Source organism: Salvelinus fontinalis, chromosome 2 (assembly GCF_029448725.1).
Source record: "Salvelinus fontinalis isolate EN_2023a chromosome 2, ASM2944872v1, whole genome shotgun sequence".
Lineage (NCBI taxonomy): Eukaryota > Metazoa > Chordata > Actinopteri > Salmoniformes > Salmonidae > Salvelinus > Salvelinus fontinalis.
Genome location: NC_074666.1, coordinates 18,156,629 through 18,173,333, shown reverse-complemented (window position 1 = coordinate 18,173,333; position 16,705 = coordinate 18,156,629).

Below are 16,705 nucleotides of genomic sequence, written 5' to 3'. Positions count from 1 at the left end.
GTGATCTGCGTCAGCAATAGGAATGACTCCTATTTTAGCCCTTGGCAACGCAGACACTCGTTGGCGCGCGCGAGCAGTGTGGGTGCAATAATTGAATAACATACATTTATTTTGCAACGTGAGCAGTGTGGTCAAGGTATAAGGTCATTAATATGGTCAAATCCGGACACTATCATTTAGAAAACAAAATGTTTATTCTTTCAGTGAAATACGGAACAGATCCGTATTTTATCTAACGGGTGGCATATACTACTGTGTATTGATTTTAAGAAAGGCATTGATTTTTATGGTTAGGTACATTCGTGCAATGATAGTGCTTTTTTTTCTCGCAAATGTGCTTTTGTTAAATCACCCCCCGTTTGGCAAAGTTGGCTGTCTTTGTTAGGAAGAAATGGTCTTCACACAGTTCGCAACGAGCCAGGCGGCCCAAACTGCTGCATATACCCTGACTCTGTTACACAGAACACAAGAGAAGTGACACAATTTTCCTAGTTAAAAGAAATTCATGTTAGCAGACAATATTAACTAAATATGCAGGTTTACAAATATATACTTGTGAATTGGTTTTAAGAAAGGCGTTGATGTTTATAGTTCCGTACACATTGGTGCAACGACAGTTCAACAAACTGACTCAGCTCCAGCCACCTTAAAAATGGGAATTGATGGAAATTATGTAAAAATGTACCACCAGCCACTTTAAACAATGCCACCTAATATAATGTTTACATACCCTACATTACACATCTCTTATGTATATGTATATACTGTACTCTATATCATCTACTGCATCTTGCCATCTTTATGTAATACATGTACCACTAGCCACTTTAAACTATGCCACTTTATGTTTACATACCCTACAGTACTCATCTCATAGGTATATACCGTACTCTATACCATCTACTGCACCTTGCCTATGCCGTCTGTACCATCACTCATTCATATATCTTTATGTACATATTAGTAGTTGCGGAATTGTTAGGTTAGATTACTTGTTGTTATTACTGCATTGTCGGAACCAGAAGCACAAGCATTTCGCTACACTCGCATTAACATCTGCTAACCATGTGTATGTGACTAATAAATTTGATTTGATTTGATTTGAGTTCTTTTTTCGTGAACGCGCTTGTTAAATCACCTGTTTGGCGAAGTAGGCTGTGATTCAATGATAAATGAACAGGCACCGCATCGATTATATGCAACGCAGGACAAGCTAGATAAACTAGTAATATCATCAACCATGTGTAGTTAACTAGTGATTATGTTAAGATTGATTGTTTTTTATAAGATAAGTTTAATGCTAGCTAGCACCTTACCTTGGCTCCATGCTGCACTCGTATAACAGGTAGTCAGCCTGCCACGCAGTCTCCTCGTGGAGTGCAATGTAATCGGCCATAATAGGTGTCCAAAAATGCTGATTTCCCGATTGTTATGAAAACTTGAAATCGGCCCTAATTAATCGGCCATTCCGATTAATCGGTCGACCTCTAACTAAGACAGCAGTGAATGAGCTGTATTCCGCCATAAGCAAATAAGAAAACGCTCACCCAGAGGCGGCACTCCTAGTAGCCCGGGGACTTTAATGCAGGGAAACTTAAATCCGTTTTATTACATTTCTGTCAGCATGTTAAATGTGCAACCAGAGGCAAAAAAAACCTGGACCACCTTTACTTCACACACAGAGACGCATATAAAGCTCTCCATTTGGCAAATCTGACCATAATTCTATCCTCCTGATTCCTGCTTACAAACAAAAACTAAAGGAGGAAGCACCAGTGACTAGAACAATAAAAAAGTGGTCAGATGAAGCAGATGCTAAGCTACAGGACTGTTTTGCTAGCACAGACTGGAATATGTTTCACGATTCCTCCGATGGCATTGAGGAGTACACCACATCAGTCATTGGCGTCATCAATAAGTGCATCGATGACATCGTCCCCACAGTGACCGTACATACATACCCCAACCAGACGCCATGGATTACAGGCAACATCCGCACTGAGCTAATGGCTAGAGCTGACACTTTCAAGGAGTGGGACTCTAACCCGGAAGCATATAAGAAATGTCGCTATGCCCTACAACGAACCATCAAACAGGCAAAGCATCAATATAGGACTAAGATCGAATCGTACTACACCTGCTCTGATGCTTGTCAGATGTGGCAGGGCTTGCAAACCATTACAGACTACAAAGGGAAACACAGCCGAGAGCTGCCCAGTGACACAAGCCTACCAGATGAGCTAAACATCTTCTATGCTCGCTTCGAAGCAAATAACACTGAAACAATTATGAGAGCACCAGCTGAAGACTGTGTGATCACGTTCTACGCAACCGATGTGAGTAAGACCTTTAAAAAGGTCAACATGCACAAGGCCGTGGGGCCAGACGGATTACCAGAACGTGTACTACGAGCATGCGCTAACCAATTGGCAAGTGTCTTCACTGACATTTTCAACCTCTCCCTGTCCGAGTCTGTAATACCAATGTGCTTTAAGCAGACCACCATAGTGCCAGTGCCCAAGAACACTAAGGTAACCTGCCTAAATGACTACCGACCCGTAGCACTCACGTCTGTAGCCATCAAGTGCTTTGAAAGGCTGGTCATGGCTCACCATTATTCCAGAAACCCTAGACCCACTCCAATTTGCATACCACCCCAACAGATCCTCAGATGATGCAATCTCTATTGCACTCCACACTGCCCTTTCCCAACTGGACTAAAGGAACACCTATGTGAGAATGCTATTCAGCTCAGCGTTCAACACCATAGTGCCCTCAAAGCTCATCAATAAGCTAAGGACCATGGGACTAAACATCTCCCTCTGCAACTAGATCCTGGACTTCCTGACCGGCCGCCCCCAGTTGGTAAGGGTAGGTAACAACACATCCGCCACGTTGGTCCTCAACACAGGGGCCCCTCAGGGGTACGTGCTCAGTCCCCTCCTGTACTCTCTGTTCACTCATGACTGCACGGCCAGGCACGACTCCTCATTAAGTTTGCAGATGACACAACAGTGGTAGGCTTGATCACGACAACGACGATACAGCCTACAGGGAGGAGGTCATAGACCTGGCCATGTGGTGCCAGGACAACAACCTCTCCCTCAACGTGATCAAGACAAAGGAGATGATTGTGGACTACAGATAAAAGAGGACCGAGCACGCCCCCATTCTCAGCAACGGGGCTGCAGTGGAGCAGGTTGAGAACTTCAAGTTCCTTGGTGTCCACATCACCAACAAACTAATATGGTCCAAACACACCAAGACAGTCGTGAAAGGGGGCATGACAAAACCTATTCCCCCTCAGGAGACTGAAAAGATTTGGCATGGGTCCTCAGATCCTCAAAATGTTCTACAGCTGCACCATCGAGAGCATCCTGTTGCATCACTGCCTGGTATGGCAACTTCTCGGCCTCCAACTGCAAGGCACTACAGAGCTCCCTGCCATCCAGGACCTCTGTACCAGGCGGTGTCAGAGGAAGGCCCTAAAAATTGTCAAAGACTCCAGCCACCCTAGTCATAGACTGTTCTCTCTGCTACTGCATAGCAAGCGGTACCTGAGCGCCAAGTCTAGGTCCAAGAGGCTTCTAAACCGCTTCTACCCCCAAGCCATAAGACTCCTGAACATCTAATCAAATGGCTACCCAGACTATTTGCATTGCCCCCCCCCCCCCCCTTTTACACCGCTGCTACTCTCTGTTGTTATCATCTATGCATAGTCACTTTAACAACTCTACCTACATGTACATATTACCTCAACTAACCTGTTTTCCCAACACATTGATCCTGTACCGGTACCCCTCTGTACATAGTCTCCCTATTGTTATTTTACTGCTGCTCTTTAATTACTTGTTACTTTTATTTCTTATTCTTATCCATATTTTTAAAAACTGGATTTTTGGTTAGGGGCTCGTAAGTAAGCATTTCACTGTTGTATTCGGCGCATGTGCCTAATACAGTTTGATTTGATTTTCGATGATTTTTCCTTATGATCCCTGGAGAACACTGTGAAACCAGTCATATGGAAGCAAACTGAATGTCATATCAACATGACATGTATTGAGGCTATTTTTCCACAGTGAAGTAGGCTATAAATAGCTGTGCCTATATTCAGTGTTTTAATTGTATGCCCTCATAATTTGTTGGGAGGAAATTTGGAGATCCAAGCTGTAGGCTTCTGTTGATTTATGGCTTTAAAATATTGTCCGGGTCGATGGCCGACCGGGCTGGGTTAAAGACAAGTGAAGGCTGGGTCGAAGCCTTATGAGGCTGGCTCAAAGGCTGGGACAAAGACTAGTGGGGCCGAGTCGGAGGCAGAGCGCTGGGGAAGCATTACATTTACATTTGAGTCATTTAGCAGACACTCTTATCCAGAGTTACTTACTGGAGCAATTAGGGTTAAGTGCCTTGCTCAAGGGCACATCGACATATTTTTCACCTAGTCATCTCTGGGATTCAAACCAGTGACATTTCGGTTACTGATCCAGCGCTCTTCATTGCTAGGCTGCCTATGGAGAGCAGTCTTGAGAATAGGCCGCAGACGCGCGGAGGTGAATAATGTCTTCAAACCTGACCTGGCCGGTTTGGCGGGAAGGAATAGTCAGGAAGGCAGGAAGCTTGCTAGTCCGTGATGCGAGTGTTGTGTTCCACAGATTGTCTAGTATAGCATCCATGATTCGTATAATGGATTTGGACAGTGTATTTTGTTGATATGTTTTTGTCGGAAATTACTAGGTGATTTGGGGGTTCTATTTCCGTTGTATTTTGAGATGCTACTCGTTGAGATAAACGTCAGCCTTAACTAAGAACAAGTGTTGTTTTTTACATAACAGATTATTATATCAACAGCGAGAAACAAGAGGTAGAGGTTTAGTGAACAAGACCTGATGGGAGTGGGTGCGAAATGCAACAAAATATTATAATAACAGGAACTGGGTAGGGTGAGTGTATATACAGGCATTGATTGGTGATGGGAGGAGTAGTAAACTGATTGATTAGTGGGAGGAGAGGAGTTGTAAATGTTAAGTTACACATAACACCATGAAGCTGAGCTGCTGCTGTGGGATGTAGATGTACAGATAGCAGCTCTGTCTCACTGGCAGGAGATCAGAGCGTTTGCGATCTCTCCCTGCATGCCTGCTGTGATTCACACCACTGAGAGGATATTAAACCAGCACACCCACCCTCACTTCCCAGTATTTCTGCCGCTGACCTCATCTCCTCCTCTCCTCTCCGGATTCTTAAACATTATTTTCTCCTTCACAACCATATGGAACAGAAGTGAAGAGCAGCTCTCTGATTAAAATAATTCCCCTCACACAGTGCATTCTCCATTCCTGTGGTGTGAGTGGCCTAATGATGTTCTTGGTAGTAATTATAATGTCATACTGATCCATTGACCACCATCGTCCTCTAGTCTACACCCCAAGCACTTTTTTTCTCTCCCTTTTTTTTCACCTTTATTTAACCAGGTAGGCTAGTTGAGAACAAGTTCTCATTTACAACTTCGACCTGGCCAAGATAAAGCAAAGAGGTGCGACACAAACAACACAGAGTTACACATGGAATAAACAAACATACAGTAAATAACACAATAGAAAAAAATATATATATAGTGTGTGCAAATGAGGTAAGATAAGGGAGTTAAGGCAATAAATAGGCCATGGTGGCGAAATAATTACAATTTAGCAATTAAACACTGGAGTGATAGATGTGCAGAAGACAAATGTGCAAGTAGAGATACTGGGGTGCAAAGGAGCAACAAACAAAAAAATAACAGTATGGGGATGAGGTAGTTGGATGGGCCATTTACAGATGGGCTATGTACAGGTGCAGTGATCTGTGGTGCTTAAAGTTAGTAAGGGAGATATGAGTCTCCAGCTTCAGTGATTTTTGCAATTCATTCCAGTCATTGGCAGCAGAGAACTGGAAGGAAAGGCGGCCAAAGGAGGAATTGGCTTTGGGGGTGACCAGTGAAATATACCTGCTGGAGCGCGTGCTACGGGTGGGTGCTGCTATGGTGACCAGTGAGCTGAGATAAGGCAGGGATTTACCTAGCAAAGACTTATAGATGACCTGGAGCCAGTGGGTTTGGCGACGAATATGAAGCGAGGGCCAGCCAACGAAAGCATACAGGTCGCAGTGGTGGGTAGTATATGGGACTTTGGTGACAAAGCGGATGGCACTATGATAGACTGCATCCAATTTGCTGAGTAGAGTGTTCAAGGCTATTTTGTAAATGACATCGCCGAAGTCAAGGATCGGTAGGATAGTCAGTTTTACGAGGGTATGTTTGGCAGCATGAGTGAAGGATTCTTTGTTGCGAAATAGGAAGCCGATTCTAGATTTAATTTTGGATTGGAGATGCTTAATGTGAGTTTGGAAGGAGAGTTTACAGTCTAATCAGACAGCTAGGTATTTGTAGATGTCCACATATTCTAAGTCAGAGCCGTCCAGAGTAGTGATGCTGGACTGGTGGGCAGGTGCTGGTAGAATACAGAATGGTGTCGTCTGCATAGAGGTGGATCAGAGAATCCCCAGAAGCAAGCGCGACATCATTGATGGATACAGAGAAAAGAGTTGGCCCAAGAATTGAACCCTGTGGCACCCCCATAGAGACTGCCATAGGTCCAGACAACAGGCCCAACAGGTTCACTAACTACTTCTCATACAGAGTTCAGTGTGTCAAATCGGAGGGCATCACTACTCTGGACGCCTCTGACTTAGAATATGTGGCAGTCATTTGAGAAACCAAGGCTGTTGAGTCTGCCGATAAGAATGCGGTGATTGACAGAGTCGAAAGCCTTGGCCAGGTCTATGAATACAGCTGCACAGTATTGTCTCTTATTGATGGAGGTTATGATATCGTTTAGGACCTTGAGCGTGGCTGAGGTGCACCCATGACCAGCTCGGAAGCCAGATTGCATAGCGGAGAAGGTACGGGGGGATTCTAAATGGTCGGTGATCTGTTTGTTAACTTAGCTTTCGAAGACCTTAGAAAAGGTAGGGTAGAATAGAAATAGGTCTGTAGCAGTTTGGGTCTAGAGTGTCTCCCCCTTTGACGAGGGGGATGACCGTGGCAGCATTCAAATCATTGGGAATCTCAGATGATACGAAAGAGAGGTTGAACAGGCTAGGGATAGCAACAATTTCGGCTGATAATTTTAGAAAAAGAGGGTCCAGATTGTCTAGTCCTGCTGATTTGTAGGGGTCCAGATTTTGCAGCGCTTTCAGAACATCAGCTATCTGGATTTGGGTGAAGGAGAAATGGGGGAGGCTTGCATGTCCCCAGTCACCCTCATTTGTTGACTTCTGTGATCGAAAAAGCCTTGGCCTCATGCATGTCAACATCAGAAGCCTCCTCCCTAAGTTTGCCTTACTCACCGCTTTAGCACACTCTGCCAACCCTGATGTCCTTGCCGTGTCTGAATCCTGGCTTAGGAAGGCCACCAAAAACGCTGAGATTTCCATACCCAACTATAACACTTTTCGTCAAGATAGAACTGCCAAAGGGGGAGGAGTTGCAATCTACTGCAGAGATAGCCTGCAAAGTTCTGTCATACTTTCCAAGTCTATGCCCAAACAGTTCGAACTTCTAATTTTAAAAATTAATCTCTCCAGAAATAAGTCTCTCACTGTTGCCGCCTGCTACCGACCCCCCTCAGCTCCCAGCTGTGCCCTGGACACCATCTGTGAATTGATCGCTCCCCATCTAGCTTCAGAGTTTGTTCTGTTAGGTGACCTAAACTGGGATATGCTTAACACCCCGGCAGTCCTACAATCTAAGCTTGATGCCCTCAATCTCACACAAATCATCAAGGAACCCACCAGGTACAACCCTAAATCCGTAAACATGGGCACCCTAATAGACATTATCCTGACCAACTTGCCCTCCAAATACACCTCTGCTGTCTTCAATCAAGATCTCAGCGATCACTGCCTCATTGCCTGTATCCGCCACGGGTCCACGGTCAAACGACCACCCCTCATCACTGTCAAACGCTCCCTAAAACACTTCTGCGAGCAGGCCTTTCTAATCGACCTGGCCCGGGTACCCTGGAAGGATATTGACCTCATCCCGTCAGTTGAGGATGCCTGGTCATTCTTTAAAAGTTACTTCCTCACCATATTAGACAAGCATGCTCCGTTCAAAAAATGCAGAACCAAGAACAGATATGGCCCTTGGTTCACTCCAGACCAGACTGCCCTCGACCAGCACAAAAACATCCTGTGGCGAACTGCAATAGCATCGAAGAGCCCCCGCAATATGCAACTGTTCAGGGAAGTCAGGAACCAATACACGCAGTCAGTCAGGAAAGCAAAGGCCAGCTTTTTCAAGCAGAAATTTGCATCCTGTAGCTCTAACTCCAAAAAGTTCTGGGATACTGTAAAGTCCATGGAAAACAAGAGCACCTCCTCCCAGCTGCCCACTGCACTGAGGCTAGATAACACGGTCACCACTGATAAGTCCGTGATAATCGAAAACTTCAACAAACATTTCTCAATGGCTGGCCATGCCTTCCACCTGGCGACTCCAACCTTGGCCAACAGCCCCGCCCCCCTGCTGCTACTCGCCCAAGCCTCCCCAGCTTCTCCTTTACCCATATCCAGATAGCAGATGTTCTGAAAGAGCTGGAAAACCTGGACCCATACAAATCAGCTGGGCTTGACAATCTGGACCCCCTATTTCTGAAACTGTCCGCCGCCATTGTCGCACCCCCTATTACCAGCCTGTTCAACCTCTCCTTCGTATCATCTGAGATCCCCAAGGATTGGAAAGCTGCCGCTGTCATCCCCCTCTTCAAAGGGGGAGACACCCTGGACCCAAACTGTTACAGACCTATATCCATCCTGCCCTGCCTAGCTAAGGTCTTCGAAAGCCAAGTCAACAAACAGATCACTGACCATCTCGAATCCCACCGTACCTTCTCCGCTGTGCAATCCGGTTTCCGAGCCGGCTACGGGTGCACCTCAGCCACGCTCAAGGTACTAAACGATATCATAACCGCCATCGATAAAAGACATTACTGTGCAGCCGTCTTCATCGACCTGGCCAAGGCTTTCGACTCTGTCAATCACCATATTCTTATCGGCAGACTCAATAGCCTCGGTTTTTCTAATGACTGCCTTGCCTGGTTCACCAACTACTTTGCAGACAGAGTTCAGTGTGTCAAATCGGAGGGCATGTTGTCCGGTCCTCTGGCAGTCTCTATGGGGGTACCACAGGGTTCAATTCTCGGGCCGACTCTTTTCTCTGTATACATCAATGATGTTGCTCTTGCTGCGGGCGATTCCCTGATCCACCTCTACGCAGACGACACCATTCTGTATACTTCCGGCCCTTCCCTGGACACTGTGCTATCTAACCTCCAAACGAGCTTCAATGCCATACAACACTCCTTCCGTGGCCTCCAACTGCTCTTAAACGCTAGTAAAACCAAATGCATGCTTTTCAACCGTTCGCTGCCTGCACCCGCACGCCCGACTAGCATCACCACCCTGGACGGTTCCGACCTAGAATATGTGGACATCTAAGTACCTAGGTGTCTGGCTAGACTGCAAACTCTCCTTCCAGACTCATATCAAACATCTCCAATCCAAAATCAAATCTAGAGTCGGCTTTCTATTCCGCAACAAAGCCTCCTTCACTCACGCCGCCAAACTTACCCTAGTAAAACTGACTATCCTACCGATCCTCGACTTCGGCGATGTCATCTACAAAATAGCTTCCAATACTCTACTCAGCAAACTGGATGCAGTTTATCACAGTGCCATCCGTTTTGTTACTAAAGCACCTTATACGACCCACCACTGCGACCTGTATGCCCTAGTCGGCTGGCCCTCGCTACATGTTCGTCGTCAGACCCACTGGCTCCAGGTCATCTACAAGGCTATGCTAGGTAAAGTGCCGCCTTATCTCAGTTCACTGGTCACGATGGCTACACCCACCCGTAGCACGCGCTCCAGCAGGTGTATCTCACTGATCATCCCTAAAGCCAAAACCTCATTTGGACGCCTTTCCTTCCAGTTCTCTGCTGCCTGCGACTGGAACGAATTGCAAAAATCTCTGAAGTTGGAGACTTTTATCTCCCTCAACAACTTTAAAAATCTGCTATCCGAGCAGCTAACCGATCGCTGCAGCTGTACATAGTCCATCTGTAAACTACCCACCCAATTTACCTACCTCACCCCCATACTGCTTTTTATTTATTTACTTTTCTGCTCTTTTGCACACCAGTATCTCTTCTTGCACATGATCATCTGATGATTTATCACTCCAGTGTTAATCTGCTAAATTGTAATTATTCGATTTATTGCCTACCTCATGCCTTTTGCACACATTGTATATAGATTCTCTTTTTTCTACCATGTTATTGACTTGTTTATTGTTTACTCCATGTGTAACTCTGTGTTGTTGTCTGTTCACACTGCTATGCTTTATCTTGGCCAGGTCGCAGTTGCAAATGAGAACTTGTTCTCAACTAGCCTACCTGGTTAAATAAAGGTGAAATAAATAAAATAAAAGTTGCTGTTGGGGGTGCAGAGCTGTTGACCAGGGTAGGGGTGGCCATGTGGAAAGCATGTCCAGCCGTAGAAAAATGCTTATTGAAATTCTCAATTATCGTGGATTTATCGGTGGTGACAGTGTTTCCTAGCCCCAGTGCAGTGGGCAGCTGGGAGGAGGTGCCCTTGTTCTCCATGGACTTTACAGTGTCCCAGAACCTTTTGGAGTTTGTGCTGCAGGATGCAAATTTCTGTTTGAAAAAGCTAGCCTTTGCTTTCCTAACAGCCTGTGTATATTGGTTCCTAACTTCCCTGTTCCTGACTTCACTGTAGTCCTCCATACAGTACAGTAACTACAGGAAACACTTGTAAAAGCAACCTGGATGTCATTCTTTATAAGTTGCATATCGGTCACCAAAATGTCTAGTTACTAAGGGTTATGTCAAAGGTGACTTTAGTTAATGAGCTTCAGTTAATAACACATGATCCTTGATCTAGCTAAGCTAGATGATATTAGTAGCCAAATGGTAGTGGGGTGATGTGCTCCCCCTCTGGGAATAGGAGACAAAATAGGAGGAATGACTGGGAAGAGGGAGGATATGACTAATGAGTGTTCAGCAGCTGGGAAAATCACCACCATTCTAAATGCTATATGTTGGGAGTGGGTGGTGGTGTAGACTCCCTCCCTCTACCACAGTGACCGTGACTATGATTCTGGTCTAAAAAGGGAGGTTTTCTACAGACATTACATAACGTAGAATTGTTTCTCCCTCCAACATTACTGTTGCTAAAACCTGCACGGCTTTGCTGCAGCAGCAGCAGGTGAAGCAGTGACAAATTGGAGGAGAGTAAGTTTGATTAGACCAATGCTTTTAGAGGGTCCTTTTGTTAGCAGGGAGCAATTACGATTACAGGATAAATCATCCAGCTACGCAGCCGGCTTAGACTGTGTACAACCAGATAACGTTGCCAAGGAAACCCTCCTGGAGAACCAATAAGCACTCTCTCCCTCTCCCCCCTAAACCCCGATATGTGCTAACAGTTAATACCTTGACTAGCAGGCAAATGGGAGGGAGATGGGGAGGTAGGTTGCACAAATCCCCAGGTGCTTAACAAATGCCAGTCTTTTCCCTCTCTCTCGTTGTATGAATTAGTCACATATTGAAAATGGAATGAGAAAAGACATTTCAATAAAATATATTAAAGACAGAATGGGACTAGGGAATTAAATGAGAATGGAATGGTGCATACATAACCCCATAAATCCAATCCCACATGCAACATAGGCGACAGCTACTGAATGCCTTTTGAAGGAATGTTGTGAATACACAGTTCTAAAAGTGTAATTATTATGCCAGTAGACAATCCATATGGACTATTATGATGATGGCTATGACTGGGATAATTCAAGGCCAGATAAACAAACCCATTGCATAGCCCAATGTGTGTGTGTGTGTGTGTGTGTGTGTGCATACGTGTGTGTAATTAGAGAGCTATCGGGTCCAGTCTTTAGGGTCCATGATTGATTTCACTCACCGCAGATCAGATCAATGGTCTGGGGTCCTATCCATTAACAAGCACCCAATTATAGTTATGGACGTTCTGCTTTAGTCGGTTTATTGGCCACCAGTGAAACACTCGGCCTGCCTACCCAGACAGACACAACAGACACTCAGAGCTATTGATCCAGCCATCCATATGTCAAGATCATGAGCAAGAGGGCAACATAAAAATAGATTTTAAAAATCTGGACGCACGCACGCACCCACATCAAAGTCAAACTTTTACAATTCATAACATGCCTGATCCATCCAAATCATTAATCTTAGTTACTCCACTGTATCCAGCTCAGTTGAGCTGCTATTGAGCTGCTATCGGAGCTCATTTGTACCACACTGCTTATTAGCTGTGACTCGCCATGCCAATAAATAGCAACCACATTAACTAGGACAGGAAATTGTCTATAATTGAAAGTGGCTAAGTAAATTTTGACTTTGAGTGTTCCCTCAGTCCTTTGACAGAGTAGAGTGATGACGTGTTGTGAGAGGACAAAGTGCTACACTATAGCAGAGGAATAACAATGAGTCAGGAAGGGCTATAGGACAAGTCAGAGGGTGAAACACAGAGCAAAGGCATTACTCCCCTGTTCCCTAAAGTCAAACCAGGCCTGGAGTAGGGGGAGACGGGGCAATTGTATATGTTTGGCCTTTTACTCTATTGCTCAGACTGCTTGAACTAGGCCAGTCATTTTTTTATAGAAGAAATTTGCACCTGTCTCCTAATCATTCATACCATTTAAATCTCTGTACATAAAACGGTTGAATCACAATATTGATTTAAATCTGAATAGTCCAGACTTTACGTTTGGCCCCGTGCCAAACAGTAGTTGGGGTCAAATGTAACACTTAAAAAATGTATAAAATAAACACACTTTTATTTTTGATTTTATCTGTATTTTATCAGAGAATACTAATACCAATGTATATTTTACAGATAAGCCCTGAATTACAGTACCAGTCAAAAGTTTGGACATGCCTCCTCATTCAAGGGTTTTTCTTAATTTTTTTACATCAAAACTATGAAATAACACATATGGAATCATGTAGTAACCAAATAAGTGTTAAACAAATCCAAATATATGTTATATTTGAGATTCTTCAAAGTAGTCACCCTTTGCCTCGATTACAGCTTTACACACTCTTGGCATTCTCTCAACCAGCTTCCTGAGGTAGTCACCTGGAATGCATTTCAATTAACAGGTGTGCCTTGTTAAAAGTTCATTTGTGGAATTTCATTCCTTCTTAATGCGTTTGAGCCAATCAGTTGTGTTGTGACAACGTAGGGGTGGAATACAGAAGATAGCCCTATTTAGTAAAAAAACAAGTCCATATTATGGCAAGAACAGCTCAAATAAGCAAAGAGAAATGACAGTCCATCATTACTTTAAGATATGAAGGTCAGTCAATATGGAACATTTCAAGAACTTTGAAAGTTTCTTCAAGTGCCGTCATAAAAACCATCAAGCGCTATGATGAACCTGGCTCTCATGAGGACCGCCACAGGAAAGGAAGACCCAGAGTTACCTCTGCTGCAGAGGATAAGTTAATTAGAGTTACCAGCCTCAGAAATGGGCAATTAACTGCACCTCAGATTGCAGCCCAAATAAATTCTTCACAGAGTTCAAGTAACAGACACATCTCAACATCAACTGTTCAGAGGAGACTGCGTGAATCAGGCCTTCATGGTCGAATTGCTGCAAAGAAACCCCTACTAAAGGATACAAATAAGAAGAAGAGACTTGCTTCCGCCAAGAAACATGCGCAATGGACATTAGACCGGTGGAAAGATGTCCTTTGGTCTGATGAATCCAAATTTGAGATTTTTGGTTCCAACCACCGTGTCTCAATGTAGAAAATAGTAAAAATAAAGAAAAACCCTGAGTAGGTGTGTCCGAACTTTTGACTAATACTGTACATAAATTACAGAAAGAACACACATCAATATGAATACAAAATGCAAGCAGAAAGAAAAACAGTCATAAAAAACAAACACATTCATCATTAAAAAAGTCCTCAATCAGCTTTCTGAGCCTAGAGGCACCAAAACAAGAACATTTTAAAGCTGATATACCTAACTCAGTAGAGACCAAAGGAATATCTAGAGTTAACATCGCTGAGACCGAGTGTGGTATGTTACGAGTTACCATGGTCTCAGCAATGATGTTAGGTACAGGGGGACTTTTTATAAAAGGGCTTTATAATGAAAACATAGCAATGTAATAACCTACGTGACAATCAAGCAACTTTCTGGTAGAGAATGCAGTGATGAGTGCAAAAAGTGTTGCCTGTAATAAAGCGCAGTGTACTATGATAAACTGCATCTAATTGCTTTTTATGAAGTGGCAGCTGAGTTCATATAGATGACGTCGCCATAGTCTAGGACCAATAGGACTGTTGACTGAATAATCTGCTTTCTATTTGGTGAGAGGCAGACCTATTTCTATAGAAGAAGCCCATTTTTATCCTCAACTTCTCAATATGCTTTTAAAAGACACAAATATCTGGATAGATGTCAAGCTAAGTAGGGACAAGATCAATATGGACATGATCCAAAGTACATATGCTTAAATCAGATATTTTTATGCGCCTTAGAGAACAACATATACTTAGTTTTACCTGCATTCAATATTCATTTCAGATCAAAGTTTTTCTGTAATAGAATGAAGTCAGACAGTAGTTCAGATAGAGCCTGCTTGTCACGACATCCACCGAAGGTGGCTCCACTTATTGTTCGGGCGGCGCTCGGCGGTCGTTGTCACCGGTCTACTAGCTGCCACCGATCCCCTTTTCCTTTTCTGATGGTTTTGTCTTATTGGTTACACCTGTTTCTTGTTTGTGGTTTGTTTAGTGCTATTTAAGCCGGTTATGCCCGCCTGCTGTTGTGCGGGCTTGTTCCTCTGTTCGGTTTTGTGGATGTGTTATTTTTGTATTTCTCCGGACTGTTTGTGTCCTGTTTTTGGGCCGGTCATTTTATGCACCTGGTGTTTTGGCGTGACCTTTCTTTCACCGGAATAAATACGGTTGTCCTTAACCCTCTGCGCCCGACTCCGCACCCACTACTCCTAGTCGCGTAACAGAAGCCCGCACCAACGCATGGAGTCAGCAGGAGCAGCGGCAACCTCTCTCCCATCTATGGAGGAACGCGTCCTCTATCATACGGCCATCCTCCATCGTATCGGGTCAGCGATGGACCAGATGATGGAGAGGAGTGGTCTGCCTATCTCGCCTCCAGCTCCTCCGACGGCTCAACCCACTCCTCCGGCGGCGTCCGGCCCCAGCGCACTTCGTCTCGCGCCCCAAGGGAGTACGATGGAGCGGCGGCTGGGTGCCAGGGATTTTTGCTCCAGCTCGAGCTATACCTGGCTACCGTTCGGCCGACTCCCTCTGGTGAAGAGAGTGTGAGCGTCCTCGTCTCCTGCATGACGGGCAGAGCCCTGGAGTGGGCAAACGCAGTTTGGAATAGCCCAGACTCTGCAAGGGACCACTACTCAGAGTTCACCCGCCGGTTCCGGGCCATGTTCGACCACCCTCCGGAGGGCCGAGCGGCGGGTGAACGGCTGTTCCACCTTAGGCAGGAGACGAGAAGCGCGCAGGACTTTGCGCTGGAGTTCCGGACCTTGGCCGCTGGGGCGGGGTGGAATGACAGGGCCCTGATGGCCCACTACCGGTGTAGCCTCCAGGAGGATGTCCGCAGGGAGCTAGCTTGTCGGGACGCCACTCTCTCCCTCGATGAGCTCATAGACATGTTGATCCGACTGGACAATCTGCTGGCTGCCCGCGGGCGTTCAGAAAGGGCCCTGTCAGTTCCACCTCCTGGCCCTCCCGCTCCCATACCTATGGAGTTAGGGGGGGCCACATTGAGGGGAACCGGAGGAGGAGGCTCCTCCTACACCAGCTGTGGTCGGAGAGGACACACTTCCGACCGGTGCTGGAAGAGCTCGTCTGGGAGTCGAGAGGGCAGGCAGAACACTTCTCGGTCACCCCAGGTGAGTCAGCACCAAACTCACCCAGAGCTCCCTGTTGGTCACATGTTTTTACTAATTTATTTTCCTGTTTTCTCCCTCTCCAGCAATCAGGTGCAGCTGGGAACTTTATGGATCGCGGACTCGCCCGTAGGTTAGTGATTCCGCTGGTGCCGATAGATCCACCCTTCTCCGTACACTCCTTAGATAGCCGACCGTTAGGGTCAGGGAGGCCACGGTTCCACTGGACATGGTAACGCAGGGGGATCATAGGGAGCGGATTAGTCTCTTCCTTATCGATTCACTTGCGTTTCCGGTGGTGCTGGGGGTTCCCTGGCTGGCAAATCACAATCCTAGGACTTCATGGAAACAGGGGGCTCTCCAGGGGTGGTCAGAGGAGTGTTCAGGTAGGTGCATAGGAGTTTCCATCGGTGCGACGACGGTGGAGAGTCCAGACCAGGTTTCCACTGTGCGCATTCCCTCAGAATATGCCGATTTGGCTATCGCCTTCTGTAAGAAGAGGGCGACCAAATTACCACCTTATCAACGGGGGGATTGCGCGATAAACCTCCAGGTAAACGCTGCACTTCCCAGGAGTCACGTGTACCCATTGTCACAGGAGGAGACATTGGCTATGGAGACATATGTCACTGAATCTCTGGGACAGGCGTACATTCGGCC